Genomic DNA, 17,668 nt, shown 5'->3' with positions numbered 1-17,668 from the left:
ATGTACTTACAAATTTTACTCTTCCAATAAAGTGTATTATACAAAACAAGTGTACAATTCTAGTCTGTCTTATACAAAACTCAATAATAGTGCTACAGTTACAGTGGTTATTGACTTAGTCTTAGTGAGATGGATGAACTTGAGTTGTCGACACCAGATTTTGGATGCCTGGTTCAGTCTTTGACAGAGCCAGCCTCATATCTGAACTTGGAACGAGCCGGTTGCTAGTCTTGGACTTGATGTGGTACATTGCCGAGAACCCAAGTTCACACAAGTAGGTCGTGTTATAAGTGTTAAATACGAGGTTACCCCACCGTGCCAACGGAGCATATTACCCCAGCCAGTTGGGGTAATTACCCCGAGTTTGAGAACCACTGTCTTAGACAAATTTTTTTTTAAATCTCCCAATATTTTAAGAAAAGAATATTTTTTCTATTATTTTTCTAATTTGCTGTTTAAAAATTAATCTTTGTGAAAGGTGGTCTGAGGTCAAGTTTTGGTTTTAATTCTGACAGTGAGGTCAGCTGGGGTCAACCTTCTTGCGTATTAGCAATGCTTGTCAACTCAGGTCATTGTTAAAGAGATCCATCAAGGTTTTGCTGACAAATTTGTTATGGTTACGTTCAGAGGAACATTTCTACAAGTCTCGCAACAAATCTACACCAGTGATCAAGGCTTTGAGATAAACTGGTAAGTTTTGACTCTCCCTACAGACAGACAAAGGTTACTTACAATAACAATTTATATATACATTCACACACACACACACACACACACACACACACACACACACACACACACACACACACACACACACACACACCAGCGTAAGACTTCAAACAGGATTTCTCCAAAGGATATTTTTAAAGTAAAGTAATGTCTACGCACTGTGCGGTAAATCTCTCATAAAGGATATCCGGCGGGGTAAGGTTAGGCCAAGTTGGGTTAGGTTAGGTTAGATTAGGTTTAGGTTAGGTTAGGTTAGGTACTGTTTTTCCCTATAATTACACGAATAACGATGTAATATTAACGATAATTTCCAAGTTACTCATTTCAGTTCAGATTAAGTCAGCCAGTCTTAAAAGTTGTTATATCTTCAGTCATTAGTAATATTCAACGTAGAAGTTTATTTAGACTCTTTCTCAACAGGACCACGAGTTAATAAGAATATATACAAGCAAAACACCTCTGAGGATTCGCCAATGAGTCACACGACTTCTGAAATAGCAGGAAAAATTTTACCACTGGAAGTCCCAGATACCGTCACCACCACCTCCCTCCAACACCACCACCTCCCTCCTACACCACCACCTCCCTCCAACACCACCACCTCCCTCCTACACCACCACCTCCCTCCAACACCACTACCTCCCCTCCAACACCACTACCTCCCCTCCAACACAGCTAATCTTACCCTCCCTACAACACCCTCAGGAAAAATTTCAGCCAACAATGCTCACTGCTCATCGCTCCTCTACCATTTGCTCTCAACCTATATTTTAAGTTCTTCAATTTCAATCTATCTATCTATCTATCTGTCTATCTATTTATGTGTCTGTCTATCTATCTGTCTTTAGGTTTGTGTGTCTGATTGCTAACTTGGCTGGCTCTCATTCTATCTGTCTGTTTTTCCGTGTGTGTGTGTGTGTGTGTGTGTGTGTGTGTGTGTGTGTGTGTGTCGCCCTCATCCGGTGGATTCTGTACTTGTGTGACAGAGCTCCAGGAAATGAACTCTGGGAGCCCATCTGACTTTCTGGAGGTCGTAAAAACCCCATGAGGAAAACCCGCTACTTGATTATTCCTCGGAAACCCCATATTGTAAACCTGTTCATGCGGGGAAGTTTGTCTGGGTGAAAGAATATGATTATTATTAGAATTATTATTATTTTTATTATTATTTTATTATTATCATTTTTTTTACGGTAATTTATCCGGACATGGTCTCAAAGCATTTGACAGAGTACCGCATCAGAGGCTTCTGAGAAAAATTAAGGCTCATGGTATCGAGGGGAAAGTTTTAAATTGGATAAAATCATGGCTCACCGATAAAACGCAGAGGGTCAGCGTAGATGGTGTTAAATCTGAGTGGGGCCGTGTAACCAGTGGGGTTCCCCAGGGGTCAGTACTGGGCCCACTCATGTTCATAATCTACATAAACGATCTAGATACTGGGATCAGCAGTGACATAAGCAAGTTTGCGGATGACACCAAAATAGGGCGGCAGATTAATTCAGGGCAGGATGCAAATGCATTACAGGAGGATCTAAATAAACTGCAGGGGTGGTCTGAAAAATGGCAAATGAAATTCAACACCAGCAAGTGCAGCGTACTTAATATTGGAAGAACAAATACTGATAATGTATACAGCCTTAACAACATCAACCTAGAGAAGTCGACTTGTGAAAGAGACCTAGGGGTACTTGTAAGCCCGGACCTACGGCCTAGAAAACAGTGCGTTAATGTTCGAAATAAGGCAAACAGAGTATTGGGTTTTATATCTAGAAGTGTAAGTAACAAGAGTGCAGAGGTCTTATTGCAACTATATCTTGCGCTAGTCAGGCCGCACCTCGATTATGCGATTCAGTTCTGGTGCCCCTATTATAGAATGGATATAAATTCACTAGAGTCGGTGCAGCGAAGAATGACAAAAATGATTCCGGGACTTAGAAACCTTCCATATCAGGATAGGTTAAAGAAACTTAACTTGCATTCCCTAGAAAGACGAAGAGTGCGGGGAGATATGATAGAAGTATTATAAGTGGGTGAAAGGAATCAATAAAGGGGATATAGATAAAGTTCTTATAATATCCGAGCAGGATAGGACTCGGAGCAACGGATTCAAGTTGGATAAGTTTAGGTTTAGGAGGGAGATAGGAAGAAACTGGTTCACAAATAGGGTGGTGGACGAGTGGAACAAGCTTAGCAACTTTGTAGTAAGTGCTGGGACGCTGGAAAGTTTCAAAGGGAGGCTGGATAGATTCATGGATGATAGAGAGTGGTAGTAACTCTCGACAGGAGCTGCCATGCACAGGCCAACCGGCCTATTGCAGACTCCTTATTTTCTTATGTTCTTATGTTCTTATATTGAATATTTCATTCATCTGTCGCAGAAGTTCCATCGTGGCTGGTGTGAGCAAGATCTCTCTCTCTCTCTCTCTCTCTCTCTCTCTCTCTCATTTTATAATAGTCGCTCATCTCTCGTTTTACAGTTTCTTAATACTATAACACCCTCCCCCCACACACACAAGTACCCTCAGAGTCTAACATGTGACCCTCTTCTCCTACCCGTCCTCCCCACCAGGACACCAGTGCGAGGAATGTTGACCAACTCATCACTGTTACAAAAGCGCCAATTTCAATTAGAAAAAGAACGGAAGACACTAATAAACATGGTGCTGAGACAGTGAGGTAGTCGGTGGAAACTCTGCCTGTTATCACGCCAGTGTTTACAAAGTAGACCTATACAGACGTACCAGAGGGAAGTAACCGTCAGAACCACCTTAAGGAGCTTACACAACCCCAGCAGTGAGGCGGCCTACAGCCACGTGTTGCCTCCACAACCCCAGCAGTGAGGCGGCCTACAGCCACGTGTTGCCTCCACAACACCAGCAGTGAGGCGGCCTACAGCCACGTGTTACCTCTACAACACCAGCAGTGACACCAGCAGTGAACACCAGCAGTGAGGCGGCCTACAGCCACGTGTTGCCTCCACAACCCCAGCAGTGAGGCGGCCTACAGCCACGTGTTGCCTCCACAACCCCAGCAGTGAGGCGGCCTACAGCCACGTGTTGCCTCCACAACCCCAGCAGTGAGGCGGCCTACAGCCACGTGTTGCCTCCACAACCCCAGCAGTGAGGCGGCCTACAGCCACGTGTTGCCTCCACAACCCCAGCAGTGAGGCGGCCTACAGCCACGTGTTGCCTCCACAACCCCAGCAGTGAGGCGGCCTACAGCCACGTGTTGCCTCCACAACCCACGCAGTGAGGCGGCCTACAGCCACGTGTTGCCTCCACAACACCAGCAGTGAGGCGGCCTACAGCCACGTGTTACCTCTACAACACCAGCAGTGAGGCGCCAACGTTTCGTTTAACATTGGTGAGGTGACTGTAGAGTAGCTGCTTTGGCAGTCTACTGTTCGTCCATGCGGGTAACACGGCCAGTGTAACGTAGTTGTTCATGAATAATGTCAACCACGATGCTCTTACAGTTGGAGTAAGTGAAAGTACTGGGTGCAGTTGCTCAGTCAGGAAAGTTTTTGGCAGGCTATGTTTAGGGCACCTTTCCTATCTCCCTCGCTATGGGGTGATCAGAGTGGCTCTTCTAATGAGCTGTTCAGTTGCACAGACTGGACCCAATTGCACTTTAACCTAGATCTCGCTACATACATTCAGTAGATGACCACATGTCTGTGCCTCCCATGCGCACAGTTGTGATTAGAGCCTCCTGGCAGTCATCTCTTTCTGCCCCTCTCGCCACACTCCTGTCGCCACAGGACTTTCGGTAATTTTGGGGTTATGATGATAATGTAGATTGTAATACATGATAAGCACACACACACACACACACACACACACTACATCCTTGACCACCGTAGGGTCAAGACCTATTCAGGCGCTTCTCCTGCTGAGCAGCGGTCCCCCCCCTTGGCCATGTCGGCCCATTCCCCAAGTCCCTCTCCCCGACCCATCCACACCACTGGGATATCAACATAATCAAAAGTGACAATTTCGTTTCGGAAAGAAGTGGGACCAGTGTTGAACAGTAATGAACAGTGTTTAAGCCAGTGAATTCAGCACTAGACAGTACCAGTGAGAGCAGTGACCCACCACTGAGATAAGCACCCCTGGGAACCATCCTCTGACCAGCCGGTGTTAATCCGTCCACCCTGGGAACAACAGAGGGCCGGCTTTACACCTGACTACGAGATAACACAACACCACCTAGCAGAGAGTGAGGTACTGTGACACCACCCCACACCACACAGTGTCTCTATGACCAAGTGAGGTCCTTCATATCAACACCCGAGGACGAGTAACTGCACCACGTGAACACCACACCAACCTGGTGTCTCCATGACCACGTGAAGTCCCTCATATCAACACCCGAGGACGAGTTACTACATCACGTGAACACCACACCACCTGGTGTCTCCATGACCAGCCCAGGCCCGGGCCATCAACTGTAAACTATAATAATTTGTATGTTCAGTTCATGTTCCTTCTCCTTTTAGTCATGAAAGCTTTTGTTAAACGACCCACCCACCCCATGTCTTTGCATGTAATAAGTAATTTTTGTCCAATGTATATTTTCAGCCTTCGGGCTGCAGAACTTTTTGTAATAAACCGTTAATTATTATTATTATTATTATTATTACACACACACACACATTGTATGTGCATATACAAAATACGGTAAATATAAACATTTATACTACACATCCACAGAAATTATCGAATGCAAGATTTAAAAAAAATGTCACCCGCTTCTCGTTTCCAGGTCATTATCATTATGTGGCCACTTAAGATATGTTGTTAAGGGGAGAAAAATTTTAATTAAGAAATGAGAGACAGAATTAGCCAACGCTAGCGAGAGAGAGAGAGAGAGAGAGAGAGAGAGAGAGAGAGAGAGAGAGAGAGAGAGAGAGAGAAAAAAAAACACGGCAAGGCAAGAGAGACTGTCCAGGAACAGGGAACAAAGGCTTGACAGGCCAAAGTCTCTCTCTTTCCGCTAACATCTTTAATCGCGTATATTAGACTATAAACAATAAACAAGAACATCCTTTTCAAAACCTAAGGCTAAAACATCTCTCTGACTTTCTAACTTGACGACGAATGCAGTTATGAGTTTCTTTTTATTTCATTATTTTCACAGTTTATTGAATTTTGAGTTTAAGGAAGAACTTACAGAAAACTTCTAAGACACTAGACAAATTAGATTCAGAAGACACAATTCATTTATGATGGGAGAGGCGGAGAGTGATTGTTTTGGTCACAGTTTTGAGACTCACATATTAACACACCACGAGTAAAAGTATATAATAATTAAGATAAAAAATATATCCAAAGTTTATTATGTTTCTGGAATTATATCTATTTTGGGGGGGGGGGGAGGGGAGCTATTAACTTTCAATGAGTCAATGAGATGTTAGTAGAAAAAAAAATATGAAAGAACAAGAACGTCATCACAACACCACCTGCTGCCTTCACTGCCCCATATTGTCTTTTTTCATTAACACCAACGAACACTTACACGCCTCTTTCTACTCTGATATTGCATGGGATTTTAAGTTACCAGGAGCACTTGAAGCAGTTAAGCGTCCCTCGCGTCAAAGTCATGGCCGGGGATTTATTAGTGGTGGAGGGCAAACGAGCAGTCATGGTTATGAGTGGCAGGGGAAAGAAAGTACTGGACATACATACATACATACATACATACATACATACATACATACATACATACATCTATATAAAATCATACAGGAAAGGGGGAAACAATGGAGCACCTTAGAATTGGTCCTTATTCAAGACATCTTCAGAGGCAACTGAAGATGTTATTTCCCCTTTTACTGTGTGATTATCTTATCCACGTTTCAAATTGTGGATCTATATGACATACATACATATATAACCTCACCTCACCTATGCTAACCCACACACACACACACCACTACACCTTTCTTAACCTATACCACACTCGTCACACAGGCAGGTAGGTCGGACAGTAGCGTACCATTGATACAGTTAAAAGTGCGGATATTAACACGAGGAAATTGTGTGCGCCGGACCTACTCCTCAACACCAGTCTTGTCCGGAGATAGACTGGGGGGGGAGGGGGATATTCACTTCGGGGATTGGAGGTTATATGGGGGAATGAAAGGTGTCTTTTAAGGGATTAGGGATGACTTGTGGATCGGGTGATATTTTGGGGAATATCTGGAGGGATTTGTGTAGTATGTCAGGGGGGATGTAGGTCGGTGGTAGTGGAGCACACACACACACACACGGCCCGTGAGACCCAACAACAACCAGCTATGTGTTAATCCGTCTACGATAGGAAGACCTGGGACCACACTCACTCATAACACCATCTGTGAGGGAATTACTACACCACGTGAGGCCCCTCATAACACCATCTGTGAGGGAATTACTACACCACGTGAGGCCCCTCATAACACCATCTGTGAGGGAACTACTACACCACGTGAGGTCCCTCCCAACACCATCTGGGAGGGAGTTACTACACTACGTGTTTGCTGTTCAACACCTACAATAATCTGTATGTTCACTGTATGTTCCTTTACCTTTCTCTAATGAAGGCTTTTGTTAAACCACCAATGTATGTAATAAGTCATTTATGTCCAATGTATATTTTCAGCCTTCGGGCTGCATAACTTTTTCAATAAACCGTCAATTATTATTATTATTATTATTATTATTATTATTACACACACACACACACACACACACTACTACTACTACTTTGCTGTCACTCGGAATCAAGTATGACGATCATCCAGCTATAAGACAATGATATGAGTTATTAAGGATGTCACCTTCGTTGGTGAGTTTTGAGGTGACTAGAGAGGCCGATACGGGACCGGCAGGGTCGATCACAGATGTTGCACATGTGGGGGGCTACATCTAGTGCAGGAGGGGCGGCGGCAGCGTTTTTCCGGCGTTGGCGCTTGTCTGCCTCGGTTTGCAGTCGGGCTAATTCGAAAGTATCGACACCTTCTCGTGTGGTGCTCCTCCAAGCGTTACGGTGTGGAATAATCGTCTCCTAGGTGAAAGGGTCGATTTGGCACTATTTCAGGATTGTCTTAAGACTATCCTCATACCTTTTCAGTTGCCCGCCAGCGTTACATTTACTATTCGTTAGGTGACTGTAAAGTAGCTGCTTTGGCAGTCTACTGTCGTCCATGTGGGTAACACAGCCAGTCCAATGTAGCCTCGATGCTCCTACAGTTAGTGTCAGCAAGGATACTGGCATTTGTTCTCTTGTCTTCCCAGCGAACTCGGAGGATGGATCGTATACTACGTTCGTGAAAGTTTTCAAGTACCTTGAAGTGCCTCCTGTATGTGACCCATGTCTCGCTGCCATGTAGCAGGGTGGAGAGAACCACTGCTGGATATACGTGCAACTTTTTAGATAATTTCAGCTCCCTACAGCTGAAGACACGGGTACGGAGTCTGCCAAAGGCTTGGAGCCGAGATACTAAAAGTGGGTAACATTAGAGAGGGTAGTATAGTTAAGGTGGATGGATAGTGGAGGTGTGGCTGAACCAGAGGAAGGCTGAAAGAGAATCTGAGTCTTACCTACAATCACCTCAAGGCCGAAGTGTGCATACGCATCTGCGTAGGTGCTCAGGATCTCCTGTAGGTCGCGTTCAGTGTGAGCAACAAGGGTGAGGTCGTTTGCATACTGAAGTTTAGTAATGGAAGTTGAAAGGACCCTTCATCCGGTACAGGATGTCCACCTCACCTGCTAAATTTGCACTGACACGAGTAAGGAAGGCAGCCAAGAAAATGAAAAAGAGAGTTGGTGCCAGTACACATCCTTGTTTTACCCCCGTTTGGATGGGGAAGAACTCAGACTGGGTGCCATTGTGTAGGACACTGCCGTTCATGTCATCGTGGAATTGCCTCACAATGGAGATGAATTTTGGTGGGCAGCTTAAATGGCTGAGGGTCCACCAGAGGGCTTCCTTGTTGACTGAGTCGAAGGCGTTTGTATGGTCGATGAAAGCCATGTACAAGTCGCGACGCTGTTCTCTGCAGTTTTCCTGTATCTTGCTGGCAACAAAGATCTTGTCAATGGTGTCACATGATGGTCTAAGGTCACATTCAGATTCTGGGAAGTTTTCCACCTCAGGAAGAAGTCTGTTTTGGAGGACTCAGGCAATAATCTTATCAGCTATGGACAGCAGCGAGATCCTGCGTTAGTTGCCACAGTCTGATTATTCTCTAATGTTAATATAAATATTCTCCAGTAGAGAGTGAAGACGGCTGGTAAGCAGAGGTCCTCCTGCTTTATACACTTCGTCTGGAATTCCATCAGGCTCTGTGGATTTGTTATTTTTAAGTGCTTGGTGGCAGGAGTTGCCTCATCACAGGATGAAAGATAGCTCTGGGTGCTGAGGCACCTGCTGGGTAGTCGGTTCATCCACATCGGTGTTTCGGTTGAGCAGTGAATGGTGGTGCTCTTTTCCGCGCTGACGGATGCCTTCGTCTTTAATTAGGGAGTTACTGAGTAGTTGAGCCAAATATTGTTTTAGTGAAATTGAACAATTCCCGCATCTTGCGTTGATCGGCAAATTTTTGCGTTTCACGCACTTTATTTTTCCACCATTTGTTCTTTAGATTGTGGGGTTCGCACTGGTACATCACTTTCTTCTAGCGGAAGGTATCATCTATGGTCCTACTCTGAGGGTTGTTCTGTCAGTCAGTGAAAGCAGTACATATACTATTGACGAGTAATTCGACTTTCGGGTCGTTTTCATCAAACTGATCCTGGTGTTTTCCTTTTACCTGACCGAGGGTCTCGCTGCTGGTTTTTGTCACGACAGCTTCGAAAATACCCCGTTCGGCACTCGGATTTTGGTTGTTTGCTGTTGGGTTGTTTCTCAGCCCATCGTCGAGCTGCTGTCTGAAAACATGTTCTACCCCTTGATCCTCCAGACGCTTGGTGTTAATACCTCTTCTGGAGGCTTGCTGCCTTCGCCGTTTTGTGGGGTGACGTGAAGTGAGAGCTTGGCTCTGACGAGCTGATGATCTGTGTCACAGTGGTCTATGCCACGCATGGCTCGGGTGATGAGGACATCTCGGTGATCTCTTTACCTGACAATGATGTAGTCAATGAGATGCCAATGTTTGGTAGTGGGTGTTGCCACGAACCCTTGAACTTGTCGGCCTGCCTAAACAAGGTATTGGTGATAGTGAGGTTGTGTGCAGCACACTTGCTGAGGAGGAGAAGGCCGTTGGAATTACACTTTCGTATTCTATTTTTCCCTATGGTTCCCCGCCAAATGTCAGCATCTCTGTCAACTCTGGCATTAAAGTCACCTAGGAACACAACCTTATCTTCTCTGGGGATAGAGGTTAGCACTCTGTCAAGGTCAGCATAAAAGGCCTTCTTGATGTCATCTTCTGCATCCAGTGCTGGGGCGTATGCACTGATGAAGAAGGGATGAAGAAAGTAATTCAGTGGGACTCGGATATTCAAGAGGCGCTCATTGGACCCAACAGGCCTTTCGGTTAGCCTATTTAGGATGGATTGGCCAACTCCATAAATGCCGTTTCTCTCTGCAGCAGGCTTACCCTTCCAGAAGGTATAGCCGGACCCCAGTTCGGTGAGTCGACCCTCGTCTGGGAGCCAGGTCTCACTAATGGCTACTAGGTCGATGTTATACCTAAACATCTATTTTGCCATAAGGGTGGTTTGACTTTTAGTATGCTCATTTGTGACAGTATCAAGAAGGATCCTGATATTCCATGCAATTGCCCAGTCAGGTTGGTTCTTTAAGTATGCTATGTTTAGGGCACCTTTTCTATCCCTCTCCTCATGTGGGGTGAGCAGAGTGGCTCCTGAAAAGGGCTGCTCAATCGCACAGACAGGACCGGATTGCTCTCCTGCCTAGTTCCTGTGCAGAGTTGTGATGAGAGACTCCCGGCATTCATCTCTATTGTTTAATAAGCATAATTTCCAGTATGTGTTGCTCGGAAAGTTTCAAACTGACAAATCAGAATTTAAGTCAGATGAGGGTGCTAACCACATTGTATCTGTAACACAAATATTGGAATTAAAAACGAATTAAAGATTATTAATTATCTCTCGCTTGTCTCTTCAAAGTCTGGTGTTTTTAACAATAAGAGGAATGAATTCTACCTCAGTTAATATCCCCCGTTAGATGCGTTTGAGGATTTGGTGATATTTTGCATGAACAAGATACATATAGCTTACACAGTTCAGAAGAAGCTTTAATGTTCTGTCTGTGTATCTCGACTGTCCTGGGACAAGAACCTTCATGTTGAGATACCTTATGCATGCTACTACCTCCGAGTTTTTGACAGAGGTTGTTTGAAATGGCCTTCAGAATTCACTACGTCAATACGCTTTAACTCTAACAAAATTATACAAGTTTAAATGAGTAATTTCAAGGAAGATTTTCTCCTTTCCATTAACGAAAGAAGTATCATGAGGCTGTATTTGATGCGGATGAATTTTGCTCATGATGTTAACCATTATTTTACGGCGTTGCTTTCACAAATATCTGCCATCAAAGATATCATGGAAATATAACTAACACAGAAAATGTCTCATTGTCAATTATGAAGGCTTCTAGAATCGTTATATTTCATAAAACTAGGGCACACCACCCCACCCCACTGGACCTGTAGTAGGAGACCTTGGGACGCCCGGTAACCCACTGACGTATTGAGCATTAAGAGAACAACTTTCCTGTTCCGGCCACTGTACCACAGGAAAAAACTTGTACAGTACTATATATATATACCTGCATATATATACCTACATATATACATATATTACGCGAACTTAATTGTCAGACCTCGTATATACAGTATATGTTTTCAGACTCACATGATCAAAAGGACATACAAGGTTAATGAGACGCGTCCGAATGCAGCACCAACAGTGAAGGAAACACTACATGGCTCTTAACACAACCTACGACGATGACGATAACATCATATAAAGTATTAAACATATTGAATGAATATTTCCTATGATAAAATAAAACACATGTTTAATATATATAAAATGTATAAAACATTTTCAACGCTTTCGAAGACAGAAATTCATGAGAGGTCAATCACTATGCTTAGCTGGTCTTCTCCGCCAATTAGATGAGACTCCGGAGATAATTTATTAGTAATACATTTGAACACAATAATTCGGTATCATTAGTGAGGCTTTACAACATGCATGTGTCCGTTTACTCAGTCAATACGTTTATTTCACTTGGTTAGCAGTGCAATAACAACAACAATAATAGTAATAGTCATTGAACAACCAAATCATATCACATAACAGCGTGTACAGTTCAAACACAAACCCTGCCTGTCTTCCTTCAGAGAGAGCCAGAACGTAGGCGCTGGTGTTAGCCCAAACGTTAATGGTTGTACCACACCTCATCACACCCCCGTATAACTTTCACCTCCCAGACGCTATGTGATGTGTCTGTCTGTCTGTCGGTGCTGTCTACTGTTCATCTACATACACAAATCTTATTTTTACTGATTCACTCAACCTAAAATTTGGAAGGACCTATGAAAGAAAGAAAGATCCTGTAAATATGCATATCAAAGAAATGAGTAAATAAAAGATAGGGTCGAATCTGATAAAAGCAAAACGAAAAGACAATAAACAAACTCAGGGGAAAAAACTATAAATAAACAGGAAAAACACAACAGAATGAGACAATGGGAAATACCTGATAAAACAAATAGAATAGGAATTTGGTTATAAAAACATATATGTTTAATATTAACGTTGAAATAGACGAATAAAAGAAGAAAAATTGAAAAGATTCTAATACCCAAATATCCTGTTCAGATATACACTAATTGGCTTACTTGACTACATAAATACATAAATTTTATACTGTCTCATGTTCAAGTCTGGCCGGAACGATGTAGAAATTGTCTCCAACACAACAATTACACCTTAATATAACACATAACGAGCTGTATGACCCCAAAAAGACCCTTTACAACTCACCAACTGCACTGGCTAACCATTACCCCGGAACTTGATCTGCAAACTCTTTAACATCCAGGTCCCCAATTCCTGCTGGACAGATAAGCAAATGGCGTAAAGAAACTTGCCCATAGTTTAATTTTGTCAGTGACCACTAGTTTGAGAGGCGAGCAAACTGTCCATTAAACCAAACGTCGCCTCAAAATATTCACCCTTTGCCGTGACCAGGATTCGAACCTGGGTTATTGCGGCCACAACGCAATGTACTAACCACTATACGATCACGGCCACCGAGTACATACATATATAAAATACATACATATATACATTCATACATATATACATACATATATACATATATACATACTTAATGAACTAAAACAAGAACCACACTACAATATTGAGAGAGAATGACACACTGACGATGACGCATGATACAACAGTTGCCTGATCCATGTTTTGACAGGTAAGGATCACCTGACATTAATAACAGGTAAGGATCACCTGACATTAATAACAGGTAAGGATCACCTGACATTAATAACAGGTAAGGATCACCTGACATTAATAACAGGTAAGGATCACCTGACATTAATAACAGGTAAGGATCACCTGACATTAATAACAGGTAAGGATCACCTGACATTAATAACAGGTAAGGATCACCTGACATTAATAACAGGTAAGGATCACCTGACATTAATAACAGGTAAGGATCACCTGACATTAATAACAGGTAAGGATCACCTGACATTAATAACAGGTAAGGATCACCTGACATTAATAACAGGTAAGGATCACCTGACATTAATAACAGGTAAGGATCACCTGACATAACAGGTAAGGATCACCTGACATTAATAACAGGTAAGGATCACCTGACATTAATAACAGGTAAGGATCACCTGACATTAATAACAGGTAAGGATCACCTGACATTAATAACAGGTAAGGATCACCTGACATTAATAACAGGTAAGGATCACCTGACATTAATAACAGGTAAGGATCACCTGACATTAATGGTGATCACCTGACATTAATAACAGGTAAGGATCACCTGACATTATAACAGGTAAGGATCACCGACATTATCATAACAGGTAAGGATCACCTGACATTAATAACAGGTAAGGATCACCTGACAATAACAGGATCACCTGACATTAATAATAACAGGTAAGGATCACCTGACATTAATAACAGGTAAGGATCACCTGACATTAATAACAGGTAAGGATCACCTGACATTAATAACAGGTAAGGATCACCTGACATTAATAACAGGTAAGGATCACCTGACATTAATAACAGGTAAGGATCACCTGACATTAATAACAGGTAAGGATTGACACATAACAGGTAAGGATCACCTGACATTAATAACAGGTAAGGATCACCTGACATTAATAACAGGTAAGGATCACTAAGGATCACCTGACATTAATAACAGGTAAGGATCACCTGACATTAATAACAGGTAAGGATCACCTGACATTAATAACAGGTAAGGATCACCTGACATTAATAACAGGTAAGGATCACCTGACATTAATAACAGGTAAGGATCACCTGACATTAATAACAGGTAAGGATCACCTGACATTAATAACAGGTAAGGATCACCTGACATTAATAACAGGTAAGGATCACCTGACATTAATAACAGGTAAGGATCACCTGACATTAATAACAGGTAAGGATCACCTGACATTAATAACAGGTAAGGATCACCTGACATTAATAACAGGTAAGGATCACCTGACATTAATAACAGGTAAGGATCACTGACATTAATAACAGGTAAGGATCACCTGACATAATACATAACAGGTAAGGATCACCTGACATTAATAACAGGTAAGGATCACCTGACATTAATAACAGGTAAGGATCACCTGACATTAATAACAGGTAAGGATCACCTGACATTAATAACAGGTAAGGATCACCTGACATTAATAACAGGTAAGGATCACCTGACATTAATAACAGGTAAGGATCACCTGACATTAATAACAGGTAAGGATCACCTGACATTAATAACAGGTAAGGATCACCTGACATTAATAACAGGTAAGGATCACCTGACATTAATAACAGGTAAGGATCACCTGACATTAATAACAGATACACCAGCTTATATCACCTTAAGATAAACCTAATTTATTCTAAATTAATCCAACTTAACCAAATCTAACTTCATTTAACCTATCTTAATCTAACCTAACCTAACCTAACCTAACCTAACCTAACTTCATTTAACCTATCTTAACCTAACCTAACCTAACCTAACCTAACCTAACCTATCTTAATCTAACCTAACCTCGCTTAATATACTCAAACTTTAGATAATTTAAACCAACCTGACTTAACAGCCGAACATAACTTTATCTATCTAAACTTAACGTAACCTAACCCAACTTAAAACCTAATTTAATTTAACTTACCTTAGAACCTAACTTAGCCCAACTTAAGACCTAACTTAGCCCAACTTAAGACCTAACTTAACCCAACTTAAAACCTAAATTAACCCAATTGACAACGTAATTTGACCCAACTTAGCCTACCCTATCGCCTCCCTCCCCCATCCCCCCTCCCTGAGGTAGATTGAGAAGTCTGAAGGACAGGTATTGTTCATAAGGTCATAGGGAGAGCTCTGAGATAATATCTAGTAGCTGGCAACCTTTAAGTTCCTGACGCGCCGCACCCTCAACTTCCCCGACGCTAAACGCTTCCTACTGCGCACGGGGGCTAGTTTATTGGGCACCCCCTTACATCCTGTGGAAGGTGAAGCGCAAAAGCGTTTACAGCGCCCGTCAGGGAAGCATGCGTGCCTCCATCGACATCATGCACGTGACCGCACCCTCTCTCTGCAACCACAACGCCGACAGCCCATCTCTGAGTACCAAGACCGACCTGCAGACGTTGACGTGCCTTTATCACGGTGTGAACTAAATGCTATTAAGCACGGTCGGTCCACCGCCCCTGGCGATGACGGCGTCACATATGATGCGCTAAATGGCCTTGTTGCGACCCCTGGTGATCGCCCCTCTGTCTGTTTAACCTCTCTTATGATACTGGACAGCTGCCTCTCTTATAGAAGACTGCCACCACCAACCCAGTCCCTAAACCAGGCAGACAAGACCAATCTCCCTCATCTCCTGTTTAACTGCCGATTGGTTGGACAGTTACCTGACCTCACTTAAGGGTGAGAGACCCCCAACGTGGACTCACTCAAGGCCGTTTGTTTACTATAGCACGTTGTATAATATAATACGAAGCAACAAAGCCCAACCATTAGTTAGGCAACTGGGAACTAAGTAACCAATCGTTGATCACTTTTACATTCATTCAGAATTTTTACTACGTAGTATAGTAAACAAACGGCCTTGAGTTGCCATCTGTCTCCAGCAGTGTTCAAAGAATCTTGAACGAGACTACATCCTGTTTCATTTCTGATTAGATTTTTTTCCCTCGTGCTCAAAAACATGGATATAGAAGCCACACACACACACATTTCTAACTCATATACAAGTAATAACCGAGCTATGACAGATTAAATATGTAATATAACAACGCTGAACCAAGACAGCGGCTATCTTGAAAACAACTGCCAAAGCCCAAATTCCGAGGGACTTTTCATCATAGGAGTCAGTGGACATCCAGGTAACGTTCCAGGAAAAAAAATCAGCTTCCCTATTTTATTTCCGGGTTGGTAGTTAATTAAATCATCTAGTCTTACACAAAGGGAGGGGACGAGGTGTGTGTGTGTGTGTGTGTGTGGGATGATTCTAGGCTCCGACGATAAACAGACAATATGTTAATCTGTGACGTCCGATCCACCAAACAACAACACAACAACAACAACAACACTACAACAACAATGTCTGAAGATGCTTCATAAACATCTTGCACGATTCATCCTCAGTAATTCAAATTCTTTTGCCCACTATTTACATTATTGAGTGAGCTAAACGTTTCTGGTCATCGTCTGGGGCGGTGGTGGGACGAAGGAAGGGAGTTGCGTCTAAATGGCAAAGGGTATAACATTAGCCTCATCCGGTAAACATTATTGGAATTAATAAAACCTCACCTGGATAATTCATATGATAATTTTAAACACCCTAACCTAACCTAACCTTACTTAACCTAAAGCAAACTTGCCTAACCTAACGCAGTCTTACCAAACGCAGTGTAACCTAACGCAGTGTAACCTAACCTGACCTAACGCAGTGTAACCTAATACTAAGGCCAGGAAGTAATAACCCTCCTTAAAACTCATGACCAACAATATTATAACAACGTCACTATACTAATCATATTTCCTGGCGACTTTTGGTGTGTGTGTATGTGTGTGTGTGTGTGTGTGTGTGTGTGTGTGTGTGCGTGTGTGTGTGTTACCGACGCAAGTATCAAATTTACAACCAAGCCTTATCTTAATCGTCTGTCTGTCAAACATAACACAAGACATCCCACACGACAGGAAGTGTGTGTGTGTGTGTGGTGTGTGTGTGTGTGTGTGTGTGTGTGTGTGTGTCTACTTCTCCTCCACCCTATCTCTATTCCTCCTCCTCCCTCCTTCCCTGTGTCTCTTCTCTCTCCCTAGCACTTGGGGGCGGGGAAATTAGGGAGAAAGAGAAAGATGGGGAAAGAAATGCTATAGGGAGAGAAGAGATAAACGTGGAGGAGAAAGACTGCAAGAGACTTAATAAAAAATAAATAAAAAAAATAAATAAATAAAACATGCCTCTCCCTTTACCATACATTATACACATAAAATAAACGAAATATCATAGATCTTTTGTATAAATTTTCAAATAATATCATTCTGAACATTCACCACAGGTCCAAATGAAATGTTGAGAATCCATATATCACAACCTCTGCCCGCCCCCCCCAAAAAAAAACACACGCACACCTAACCTAACCTAACCAAGCCCACCTAACC

General features: G+C 42.7%; 1 non-coding gene across 1 annotated transcript; it reads right to left on the bottom strand.

The window, feature by feature from the left end:
• Window positions 1-12,933: 12,933 nt before the first annotated feature.
• On the bottom strand, window positions 12,934-13,005 carry Trnah-gug. Its single transcript has one exon. It is a non-coding gene; the product is annotated as a tRNA-His (tRNA).
• Between the last annotated feature and the right edge of the window lie 4,663 nt (window positions 13,006-17,668).

The sequence above is a fragment of the Homarus americanus genome, unplaced genomic scaffold (genome assembly GCF_018991925.1).
Source record: "Homarus americanus isolate GMGI-L3 unplaced genomic scaffold, GMGI_Hamer_2.0 scaffold34921, whole genome shotgun sequence".
NCBI classification, from domain to species: Eukaryota; Metazoa; Arthropoda; class Malacostraca; order Decapoda; family Nephropidae; genus Homarus; species Homarus americanus.
The sequence above is the reverse complement of the archived record's forward strand: the minus strand, read 5'-3'. Positions and strand labels throughout refer to the sequence as shown.